The sequence below is a fragment of the Sitophilus oryzae genome, unplaced genomic scaffold (genome assembly GCF_002938485.1).
Source record: "Sitophilus oryzae breed Bouriz unplaced genomic scaffold, Soryzae_2.0 scaffold_381_pilon_pilon, whole genome shotgun sequence".
Lineage (NCBI taxonomy): Eukaryota > Metazoa > Arthropoda > Insecta > Coleoptera > Curculionidae > Sitophilus > Sitophilus oryzae.
The window spans coordinates 2973067-2986239 of NW_022146953.1; the positions used below are offsets into that span (position 1 = coordinate 2973067).

Sequence of the window (13173 nt, forward strand, 5' to 3'; positions counted from 1 at the left end):
AGGTTGCCAAGATGTCAGCGAAATCCTAAATTTAATCTGAATCAATATTTTTGTAAGTCTAAAATGAATTGAACCGTTACAAAATTATGATAAATCTAATAAACATATAATGTAAACTTTGTTTCAGTAGAATAAATAATATATTTTCTTCTAAATACAGCATTATTTATGCTGCAAAAATGCGACCATTTTTGTTTTACATGTGTTCAATCTGACAACGTTGACGTGCCACATTTTTCGTTGTTAACGGCAAGAAGTTACGTCGTTCTTACAATTTTTCTGATTTTTTATAGAAAAAGTGATATTTCTGTGCACCCTTAGAGTTTATTCTGTTCCTTAAGGCCTGTTTAATCTCCTGAAAATGTAAGCACCCATTACTTGTCTGTTTTCTATGGATTTTTTCACTTGCAAATATTTCAATTACATCATCACTAAAAGTAAATTTTTCCAAATTTCTTTTTCAAAATCGAGTATATGGAAATATAGCTACATTCCTTGATGTCTCTATTGTATATCAAAAATAAAGTTATTTAGAGTAGTGCTCCGTATTTAGAGATATTGGGTATTTTTTGGACTATTTTTTTGGTAGATTCTAAAAGGGTTTTTTATTCCTTAAGGTAGTTTTTGTAGGTGTTTATTCGTTCAGGCAAACAAGTATTTTTCTCGTCTTTTAGAATAAGTCAGTTATGTAATAGGTACTTGAAGTTAAAAAAACGTCTTTACATTTTTAAATTACTCTGTCGTAATAATGTTTTAGTTAACAAATTTGCATTGTTTTAATATAATGCTTTAATTATAATTTTCTTTTTTAGGAGTGTTAAATAATGCAAACCAAGCACATAAAGACCTCTAAAAGAAGAGAGCTGATCACCCTTTATATAACTCTGATGTTTGGCCATAAATTCTTGCTGCTGAGATTGATTTTACATTATCCAGTCAAAAGTAAGTTTATATTATTGAAAAACAATTATTAATACTTGTCTTTTAAGGAGTCGGTGTTAGTATACCTAAAATGAGCCCCCATGCTCAATAATTTTACATATATTAATACTTTTGAGATCAAATACTTCTACACACATGTTTTAATACTATACAATGTCGTCATATTTATGTTAATAATTTTCTAACATTCTTTTAATATTAAAAAAGGCTTTAATAATTATAATTTTCTTTTTTAAGGGCATTATTAATAATACAAACCAGTACCAAAAAGAAGAGACCTGGGTGACCTCTCGTATAATCCTGATGTTTGGCCATCATATTCTAGTTTACGAGTTGTTCTTCCATTATGTGGTTAAAGGTAAGTTTAATTTATTATTTAAAAATAATTTTAGAAAATTATTAAAAGTTTATTAACACACTAACAATATTTCTTAAGATATATTCTTAATACGAAAGAAAAAGAATAAACACAATTATTATAGCATAATTGAAAAGTGGAAATCCTAAAGGGGGTAAGTGCCAAAATTATTTTTTTGAGATAAATGAGAAAAACACAGTAAAAATTTTAAAATATCTTTAATATACATGAAAAACAGACGCTTTTTGCTTGGCACTTGTAACTTTTGTTAGGACATGCAGTATATGGCAGTTCTTACATAATGCAATAACTTAATATTGAAAAATTTGGCACTTACCCCCTTTGGTATTCCCACTCTCAATTAATGAAACGTATCATTATTTATTTCTTATTTTACAGATTTTGTACAACCAATCGATAGATGTATACAATATATACCAGGGCAGTACATTTATCTTTTTCATGACTATTACCAACAATGCTTCAGGAAGTATATTTAAAATTCTATTTCTTTTGAGTAAAAACTTATATTTGTACTGGTTTTTAGTGTTTATCAGTGGATTTCATAATTTATAAATTTAATTAAGTAGGAAAAATTTTCCAGTGAGTCTCCGAGTTACATTTTTATGGTTTCTTATTATCAGAAACAAAATCAGACCGTTTATTTTTAATTTGGATCAATTTTTGGCTTTAGGTCATTTTTTTTTCTTTTTGGTATAATATCATCCACCTAGAACTTCACTTGATGAAGTACATCAATATGATTTTTTTTTCATTTGATGCTTTTTTTAAATTTGTGATAGTTTTTTTTTGTTTACTTAGCTTGCCTCCCATACTTTCTTGATTGTGGAAATAATAATACAATTCATTGATTCTATAAAATGTTCCATACATTTTCTTGTATTTGTATTGTTTTTCTTATGGTGTCATTCTCCTAATTCATTTTTGCTTGTGTAATTCCTGGTACCTACAGAATTTTAGTTTTGATGGTTTTATTTTCATGTCATTTTTTTTAGACCATATACCATGAATTGCTGTAACTTTACGAATTCTGTTGGTTTAGTTTGCTTGTATTTAAATATAATTTAAACACTCCATATAACACACTTAAAAATCTTAAAATAAGGACTAATTTCTGACCAATTCCTGGCGCATTCGCCATTTATTTAAAAACATTGCCTTTCCTAGTATTTTTCCAGTGAATTTTCCTGAGTAACATCGACTTCAGAGCATCATAACTAGCCTCCCCTAAGAGGAGGAGGCCCGGGTCACCCCCTAACCCTGATGTTCGGCCATCGATGACCTATGTAGCATGCATAGGTACCCAAGGGAGTCACCACCCTCTGGTTTACGAGCTAGGTGTTCTAACGCTAGAGGCTTCGGCCGGATACGACCTGGCACCCAAGCTACGAGACTTCTTCGTGCACGTATCCCGTGACGTCTCGACAGTAGAGGGGACGGGATATCGGACACATTGAAGATGATGAGGGGGGTCCGCCTGTAGGGGGTCCCGGTGGATGTCCGCTCGATGGGTGACGAGGGTGACCCGAGACGAGGCTGCTTAGCTGGGATGGGAACTGACTGGCGAGGCTTAATCATCGGACAAGGGTTAAATCTGATTAAGGGGGGGGCGAACTTATATGCTCTGGAGGATTATTCATTATGTGCTTGATGTTAAATTTTGACAATATCTTTGTTCAATCTTCTAGTTTTTATTGACTACATACTTCTTTATTTATTACACAATTTTTGTCAAGGCATATTTCACCAATTCTGTTGCCTGTAATTAATCAGTGCTGTAAACTCTTCCAATGATTATCCTTTTTTGTGTCATTCTTCTGAGATTTTCCTAAGACTTATTTTAACATTTCTATTGCCTGTATAGAATTATAGTTTTTTTATTAATTTTCATGCCATTATTTTTCCAATTCTCTCCTTTTCATGCCATTTTTTCAATGCATCATAATTCTATTTCATTTTTTGTCTCCTATATTTTCTCCTTTATTGGAATGTCATCATCATTCATCATTTCTATAAATTCTTCTACTGATTGTATTTCTAAGTCTTTTTTATGTATATAATTGTGTATATAATTTTTTGTGTCATTCTTCTGAGACTTGTCTTAGTTCATCAGTCATTTTCATGCATTTTTTTCAATTCTACATACCTCTATTTCTGTACTTGCCTTTCTATTACCTTCATTCTGTGAAATCTGTGAATGAATATTAATATATGTATTTCTAAAATCTCATTTACTTGTATAATTTTTTTTGGAGTTGTCATTCTATGTCAAGATTTACTTTCTCTAAAGCATTTTATTTCTATTGTCTGTTTAGGGTTGTAGTTTTGCAATCATTTTCATGCCTTTTTCAATTCATCATACCTTTCAGAGTAATTCCAAATATAATTTATTATTTTTCTTTTAATTGATTGTATTTCTAAGTCTCCTCTTGTATTTAGATTATTGTTTATTTTACTGCTGTTCTATCAAGACTTCTAGGTCTTTTTATTGTCTACATAGAATTGTATAGTTTTGGATCCATTTTCTAATTTATTTTCTTTTTATTCATTTTCTAATTCTTTTTAAAATTGAGTTTTTGATTGGGATATTGTACTGCTTTGGAACAAGGATTTTTTGGGACAGCTACACTTCAATTCAACCGCCCTCTTCAAGATGCCTTTAGCTTCATTAAATTTAAACATTCAACAGTGGATTGAGAGTAAAAATCATCGTTGAAGAGAGACAAAATAATTTTAGGTAAATTACACTAAAAATTATTATTAATAAATAATGTTTATTTTTATTTTCAGATCATTTAATTTTTGAAAAAAAAACTATATAAAAACTGCAAAAAAAACTATAAAAACTGCAGCTGGTACTGGTACTTCTATTTTTTCTCCATTGGACACATCTCAAGAAGACTTATAGAAACACTGAAGATGTTGTCTTAAAAGATTTATTTAGAATTTTGTTTTATATAAATTGGCCTTTACTTTCTTGGAAATTGTAAAAGAAAAATTTTGAAATGTTGAATTTTGTAATTTATACACATAATTTTTAAATATTTAAGTTCAAAAAAAATCTTATATCATGAAGAGTATATTTGAGTAGATTCCAATTGTGTAAAAATTCAAAATTCAAGACTATCAAAATTTTAATTTTATTCTTGAACATTTTTTTGGCACTTGAAACTTTATACTATACAATCAAAACGTTTTCTGATCAAGCAGGCTTTGATTATATAAGATATTTACTAAATATAATGTTTTAGTAATTGTATATATGATAATTATCATATGTAATGTAATAAAATTTAAATTGTATCATATGATAATTATCATGTTGTATTATTATAATTGTCATAGATAATTATAATATAAAGGCCCAATACCAAATGTACAAAAAAAAGTCCGAAAATAAAAATCTTGGCGTAAAAAACTATTTTTTACATGTAAGAAACATTTTTTACTCAAACAAATAGTTTCTTATGAGAATAAAACTAGTTTTATACAAGATTCATATTTTTATACAAGGTATATTTTTACGTTTTATGAAAAGCTTTTTTGAACACTGTTATTACGATGTACAAAAGATACCATACTATCGAAAAAAAAAACGGCGTCAGGGATGGCGTGGACATTAAGATCACTGTCATTTTATATGTAAAATTATACGGGGAATGTTATCGATCATCATCTCAAAGCCAACTTATCGCCGTTTTTTTTATTATAAGGTACCATACAACAGAAAAAAAAACATCGGCGATGACTTGGAAATGAAGATCGCTGTCATTTTATAATTAAATGGGGAATGTCAATAATGTCAACGATCGTCATCTCCAAGCCAACTGAACGCCGTTTTTTTTTTCGATCATACGGTACCATACGACAGAAAAAAAAACGTTGTCAGCGATGGCTTGGAAATGAAGATCGCTCTCATTTTATATGTAAAATTATATGGGGAATGTCATTGATCATCATCTCCAAGCCAACTGGTCGCCGTTTTTTTTTTTTATTGTAAGGTACCATACGACAGAAAAAAAAACGTCGTCAGTGATGGCTTGGAAATGAAGATAGCTGTCATTTTATATGTAAAATTATACGGGGAATGTCAACGATCGTCATTTCAAAGCCAACTGGTCGCCGTTTTTTTTTTCGATCATAACGATACCCAAACGATAGAAAATAAATGTCGTCATCGAGGGCTTAGAAATGAAGATCGCTGTCATTTTATATGTAAAATTATATGGGGACTGTCAACGATCGTCATTTCAAAGCCAACTGGACGTCGATTTTTTTCGACCATACGGTATTACCTTTATTTTTTTAACGATTAAAATTATAGCCTACTTGATCATAAAACTTATATCTTTTATACTGTATACTAGTTTAACAAATTGGTGTAATCTGCATCCAGAATAAATTTATTCCTATTTAGATTTAGATTTTATCTTTGTGAAATATTGTATACGTGTCTATTAGTTTATCATGAATAAATAAAACTATTAAAATGAATTGTTGTTTTATTTGACAATTTTATAGTATCCAAGGTACAGTACAAGATACAGTTCATCTCCTTACCCTTATATTCTCCTGATATTAATAGGAAATTTTGTTGAAAATGAATAAATATTATTATCTATATGGTAAAATTTTAACTCCAATTTTCAGTAAAGCCTGAAGAATTGAGAGTTTGTATCAGGAGTACATAAAGAATAAGGAGGTAAAAATAAACGAAATAAATTCTTGACAAAATGGTGAATGTAACTGACTGCTCCTGGTATCGAAAAATACCTCCTCGCACTCATATGTTCCTGATACAAATTTAAAATTTCTCCGCTTTTGACAAAACCGACCAAAAATAATTTCGACCTGGCAAAAATTGGAGTACCCGACCAACGAGTTCGAATGAGTTAGATTTTTTCGAAAAACGGCCATAACTTCTAAACTAAAAGAGATATCGAAGAACGGAACTCGGCATTCGATTCGCCTTTCAACCCTCTATAAGGGGGCACAATTAGGGCGCGATCGGAGACAAAAAAAAATTTTCGGCAAAAATGAAGGAAGGTTAACCCCTTACCTCATTTTTCGCCAAAAAATTTTTTGGTCTCCGATTGCGCCCTCGTTTTGCGCCCTTATAGAGGGTTGAAATGCCTATCGAAAGCCGAGTTCCGTTCCTCTCTAACCCTTATAGTTTCCGAGATATTAAGGGTTGAAGTTTGGAAACGAGTTCGAAGTGCTAGAGATAGCAGAAATATCGTTGATCGGTGCTTTATTTAAATGTGGTACTAAATTTGCTCCTTACCTCTTCGCTTTTATGTGTTCCTGATAGAAATCGGCGATTTTTGACCCGGTTTAAAATTTTTCGTGCAGTCTTATACAAAAATTGAATCTTCTCGGATATGTATCAGGAGTACATAAGAGCAAAGAGGTAAATATTGGTACTCAATTTAATCCTTACCTCTTCGCACTTATGTGTTCCTGATAGAAATCAGTGATTTTGGACAATGATTAAACATTTTTCGTTCAATTTTTATTAAAAGCTGAATTTTTTCGGACTTGTATCAGGAGTACATAAGAGCGAAGAGGTGACATAGGTATTATTTTTATATAAAATACTGTCTAATTCCAGAACAACTTGTTAAGGTGTTTTATGATTAGAATATATTTTTGTGAGAATTAAATGACTTTTTCTCTTTGTTCAGTATTAGACAGTATATTTTGGTTGAATAAAACTCATTTATTATTAAGTATTATTTATTTTAATATTATATCTTATTAACAAAGGGTAACTTAAAAAGTATAATCCAAGGTGGTGATGGACATGCTGATGTCTATGTTGAGATAAATAAATCTTCTGACTACCCTTCTGGATAGTCTTGGTTCTGTAAGAAAAATATAAAGAAATTATTAATTAATTGTTCACAAACAAGCTTGATTAAAAACTGAATATTGATAGGGTAATAAAATATTATGCGATATACAGAAATCTTCGTAACACAGAGAACTTACAAAGAAAAAACACAATTATTTAGCTGTGTATGTAATTTTTAAGATATATTCTAATTATAATAATTGAAAGTGTTAAAAACTAAATTAAAAAATTCAAACTTTTTTACATAGGCAACTCTATATACACTTAGGTGTATTTAGAGTTGCCTAAAAATAAAAATTATACAAATTAAGTGTATATTTAGTTGCATATACTAATGTAAAATAAGCGCCAAAATGTCTTATTTAAAATTAATCATTTATATCTACATATTTTACAAAATACATTAAACATATTTAATTTAAAAAATACAACTTTTAGCACAATTTACCTAAAACTATTAAGCTTCAACTTCAATGATGAATTTCATTCTCAATCCGCTGTTGAATGTTGAATTATTCAATTACCCTAAAGGCATCTTGAAGTAGGTGGTTGAAGTGCAGCTGTCTCAAAAAATTCTTGTTCCAAAGCAGTAATACATAAATATAATATATAAAGTAATAATACAAATAAAATAAGACATTTAGAAATGTAATCAATACAGAAAAAAAAATCCATTTAAGAAAAATTAAACTATTTTACTCTGTACGGTATGAATAGAACAAGTCATGGAAATAACTCCAAAAGTACAACTCTATATAGACATAGACAATAGAAATAAAATGCCTTAGAAAAGTCTTGATACAGAATAATACAATATTTCTTTAAATAAAGCAAGTAAATAATGAGTGATAACTCAGAAATACATGAATTAATAGATGATTTCGCAGAATGAAAATCATATGAGAGTCACATAAAGAAATAGAGGTATATACGTGAAAAAATTTATACATATAAGACAACCTAGTAATACAATCAAAGGAAGAGTTTATAGAATTGACTAATGATGGCATTCCGACAAGGAAGAAAATATGGAAGATAAATAACAAAATACAGATATGATGCATTGAAAAAAATTATATAAAAACGAATAAAAAATATAATACAGGCAATAGAATTATTGAAATATTATGTCTAAGAAAAGTTTGACAAGGATGACACAAAAAAAATACAAATATATAAATAAGATAATCAGTAGAAGAGTGATGAATGATGATATTCCAATAATAAAAAAATATGAGTGAAAATTAATGAAACTATAGATAAATTGGAAAAATTAGCCTGAAAATGATAGATGATTTCAGGAAAAATAAGATGGAAATGGATATAAAAAAGCAATAATTTGATACAGGCAATAGAACTGATGAAATGTCAGTAAATGTCATACTGAACTATATGTGGTCAATAAGAACTAGAAGATTGGACAATGGTATTGTCAACATTTGACATCAAGCACATAAGGAAAAATCCTCCAGAGCATATAAGTTCGCCGCCCTTCATCAGATTTAACCCTTGGCCGACGATTAAGCCTCACCAGTCAGTTCCCATCCCAGCTAAGCAGCCTCGTCTCGGGTCACCCTCGTCACCCATCGAGCGGACATCCACCGGGACCCCCTACAGGCGGACCCCCCTCATCATCTTCAATGTGTCCGATATCCCGCCCCCTGCCTCTTCGAGGGTCACGGAATACGTGCACGAAGAAGTCTCGGAGCTTGGGTGCCAGGTCGTATCCGGCCGAAGCCTCTAGCGTTAGAACACCTAGCTCGTAAACCAGAGGGTGGTGACTCCTTTGGGTACCCATGCATGCTACATAGGTCATCGATGCCCGAACAGCAGGGTTAGGGGTGACCTGGGTCTCCTCCTCTAAGAGGAGGCTAGTTATAATGCTCTGGAGTCGATGTTACATAGGAAAATTCATCGGAAAAAATGCTAATATCATCGCAAAATTTAATTATTCCCACAATGAAGAAAATATGGGAGTTAAGTTATAGCAAAATAAAAATTAACCAAAAACAACCATGAAGTAAAATTCTAAGTAATTTTACCAAACAAATAATGCATAGCAATATATTCAAAGAGATATTTTATAGAATTGATCGATGGGGAGATTATTCTCACAAACAAGCGTATATACAGGGCGAGTCTTAAATAAATGCACACAATACGGGAATAAAGTTATTATAATGAATTGGTCAGTGAAAATGAACCATAAAATGTAACTCAAAGACACATAGGATTTCTTGTCCTACTTGATCAAATTTAAAAATGATGAAATCCACAGATGAACATTAAAAACCAGTAAAAATATATGTATTTACTCAAAAGAAGTTAAATTTTGGATATACTTATTAATCCTGATACCATTGTTGGTAATATTCATCAAAAAGAAAAATGTACTGCCCTGGAACTGTATACATCCATCGATTTGTTGTACAAAATCTGTAAAAAAAAGAAATAAATAGGATTACACTTCAATATAATTTATATCTACATATTTTACAAAATACAATAATATCAAAGTGTTTATTAAATATATTCGATTTAAAAGAAAATTGTATAATTTACCTGAAATTATTTAGTTCCCCTTCAATGATGAATTTCATCTTCATTCCTGACTGTTGAATGTTGAATTTCATCAACCTAATGGCCTTTTGACGAGGGTGGTTGAATTGAAATACAGTTGTCCCAAAAAATCGTCGTTCCAAAGCAGTACAATATCCCAATCAAAAACTCAATTTCAAAAAGAATTAAAATCAGAATAAAAAAATATTACAAAATGAATCCAAAACTTCTATGTAGGCATCAATAGAAATTAAATTAAAGACGTGGAAGACTTAGAAGAATAGCAGTAAAACAAACAATAATCCACATAGGAGAAGATAATTAGAAATAATAAAAAGACAGACCCTTAGCCTTGTTTGATTGCATCATATCTCTTAAAGAAAAGTGAAACTATGTGAAATGTGTCTTGTGGTAAGGAGATCCTAAGATTGTCTGACTACCAGAACTTGCTAGTTCATTTAGCGTTACCCAGGGTGCACCACGAGGAGGCGAACTAGCTTTGCACCCCCCAGAATGAAGATGATATGAGAGACAACTAAGATAAATTGAAAAACTTTTCCTTGAAAATGACAAGATGAACTTAGAAAAGTCTCAGAAAAATAACACAAAAAATTATACAATTATATACATACAATAACAAGATCAGTCAGACAATCAATGGGAGAGTTTATAGAAGTAGTGTATAATGACATTCCCGTAAGGAAGAAAACATGGGACACAAACAATAAAATAGAGATATGATGCACTGAAAAAATTGCATGAAAATAAGTAAAAAAAAACTATAAGTCTATACAGATCAAAGAAATTATGAAATACATCTTAGGAAAGTCTCAGACAGATGATACAAAAAAATTATACAAATGCAATCAATGGAGAGTCTATAGAATTGATGAATGATGGAATTCCCATACTGAAGAAATTATGCGAGATAAATAGTGAAATAAAAATATGACGAATTGAAAAGTATGGAATGAATATGAATAAAAAATATAGTTCTATACAGGCAATAGAAATGTAGAAATATAAGTCTATATAAAAGACAATCAATAGGAGAGTGATGAATGATAATATTCCAATAATAAAGAAGATGTAAGTGTGAAAAATAACGATATAGATATATGAATTGGAAAAATGGCATAATAATGAGTTATGAATTGGGAAATAATGGCACGAAAAATTAGGAACAAGATTGTAATAATAAAGAAAATATGGTTCACAAAAATTGTGAAATAGAGGCAAGCCATAAACAAGAGAAAAAAAAAGAAGTATCTGGTCAATAAGAACTGGAAGATTGACTAAAGATTTTGCTTAGCCTCTTCTGACTAATATCTAGTCAAAATCTGATTGACATAAAACACATAAAGAAAAATCCTCCAGAGCATATAATTTCACCCCCCTTCATCAGATTTAACCCTTGGCCGACGATTAAGCCTCGCCAGTCAGTTCCCATCCCAGCTAAGCAGCCTCGTCTCGGATCACCCTCGTCACCCATCGAGCGGACATCCACCGGGACCCCCTACAGGCGGACCCCCCTCATCATCTTCAATGTGTCCGATATCCCGCCCCCTGCCTCTTCGAGGGTCACGGAATACGTGCACGAAGAAGTCTCGGAGCTTGGGTGCCAGGTCGTATCCGGCCGAAGCCTCTAGCGTTAGAACACCTAGCTCGTAAACCAGAGGGTGGTGACTCCCTTGGGTACCCATGCATGCTACATAGGTCATCGATGCCCGAACAGCAGGGTTAGGGGGTGACCCGGGTCTCCTCCTCTTAGGGGAGGCTAGTTATAATGCTCTGGAGTCGATGTTACATAGGAAAATTCATCGGAAAAAATGCTAGAAAAGGCAGAAGTGGAAACCTGAGGACGAGTCAGATTTATTGAATATCATCGCAAAATTTAATTATTCCCACAATGAAGAAAATATGGGAGTTAAGTTATTATAGCAAAATAAAAATTAACCAAAAACAACATGAAGTAAAATTTTAAGTAATTTTACCAAACAAATAATGCATAGCAATATATTCAAAGAGATATTTTATAGAATTGATCGATGGGGAGATTATTCTCACAAACAAGCGTATATACAGGGTGAGTCTTAAATAAATGCACACAATACGGGAATCAAGTTATTATAATGAATTGGTCAGTGAAAATGAACCATAAAATGTAACTCAGAGACACATAGGATTTCTTGTCCTACTTGATCAAATTTAAAAATGATGAAATCCACAGATGAACATTAAAAACCAGTAAAAATATATGTATTTACTCAAAAGAAGTTAAATTTTGGATATACTTATTAATCCTGATACCATTTTTGGTAATATTCATCAAAAAGATAAATGTACTGCCCTGGAACTGTAGACATCCATCAATTGGTTGTACAAAATCTGCAAAAAAAGAAATAAATAGGATTACACTTCATTATAATTTTTATCTACATATTTTACAAAATACAATAATAATAGGTGATTATTAAATATAGTTGATTTAAAAAAAATAGTATATTTTACCTAAAATTATTTAGTTCCTCTTCAATGATAAATTTCATCCCCATTGCACTGTTGAATGTTGAATTTAATCAACCTAATGGCCTTTTGAAGAGGGCGGTTGAATTGAAATACAGTTGTCCCAAAAAGTCGTCGTTCCAAAGCAGTACAATATCCCAATCAAAAATTCAACTTGAAAAAGAATTAAAATCAGAATAAAAAAAATTAATCCAAAATTTCAATGTAGGCATCAATAGAAATTAAATCAAAGACATGGAAGACTTAGAAGAATAGCAGTAAAACAAACAATAATCCACATAGGAGAAGATAATTAGAAATAATAAAAAAAACAGACCCTTAGCCTTGTTTGATTGCATCATATCTCTTAAAGAAAATTGAAACTTTGTGAAATGTGTCTTGTGGTAAGAAGATCCTAAGATTGTCTGACTACCAGAATTTGCTAGTTCATTTAGCGTTACCCAGGGTGCACCACGTGGAGGCGAACTAGCTTTGCACCCCCCAGAATCAAGATGATAGGAGAGACAACTAAGATAAATTGAAAAAGATTTCCAAATTCCATTTAAAAAATATACAAATATATTTAAGAAATCATTGAAGAGTTTATTGAATTGATGAACAAGATTGTAATAGTAAAGAAAATAATATGGTAGACAAAAATTGTGAAATAGAGGTACCTAAACCAAAAACAAGAGAAAAAAAATAAAGAAGTATCTGGTCCATAAGAACTGGAAGATTGACTGAAGATTTTGCTTAGCCTCTTCTGACTAATATCTAGTCAAAATCTGATTGACATAAAACACATAAAGAAAAATCCTCCAGAGCATATAATTTCACCCCCCTTCATCAGATTTAACCCTTGGCCGACGATTAAGCCTCACCAGTCAGTTCCCATCCCAGTTAAGCAGCCTCGTCTCGGGTCACCCTCGTCACC

The 13173-nt window shown here is 31.2% G+C and overlaps 2 long non-coding RNA genes across 2 annotated transcripts; one reads left to right on the forward strand and one right to left on the reverse strand.

Moving 5' to 3' along the window:
* Window positions 1-250: 250 nt before the first annotated feature.
* Window positions 251-3259, forward strand: LOC115885458. Its single transcript, XR_004050735.1, has 4 exons — window positions 251-363; window positions 813-942; window positions 1180-1300; window positions 1700-3259. It is a non-coding gene; the product is annotated as an uncharacterized LOC115885458 (long non-coding RNA).
* Window positions 3260-11384: 8125 nt separating this feature from the next.
* LOC115885372 lies at window positions 11385-12562 on the reverse strand. The gene is made up of 2 exons (XR_004050715.1): window positions 12246-12562; window positions 11385-12122 (listed from the first exon to the last, which is right to left on the reverse strand). It is a non-coding gene; the product is annotated as an uncharacterized LOC115885372 (long non-coding RNA).
* Between the last annotated feature and the right edge of the window lie 611 nt (window positions 12563-13173).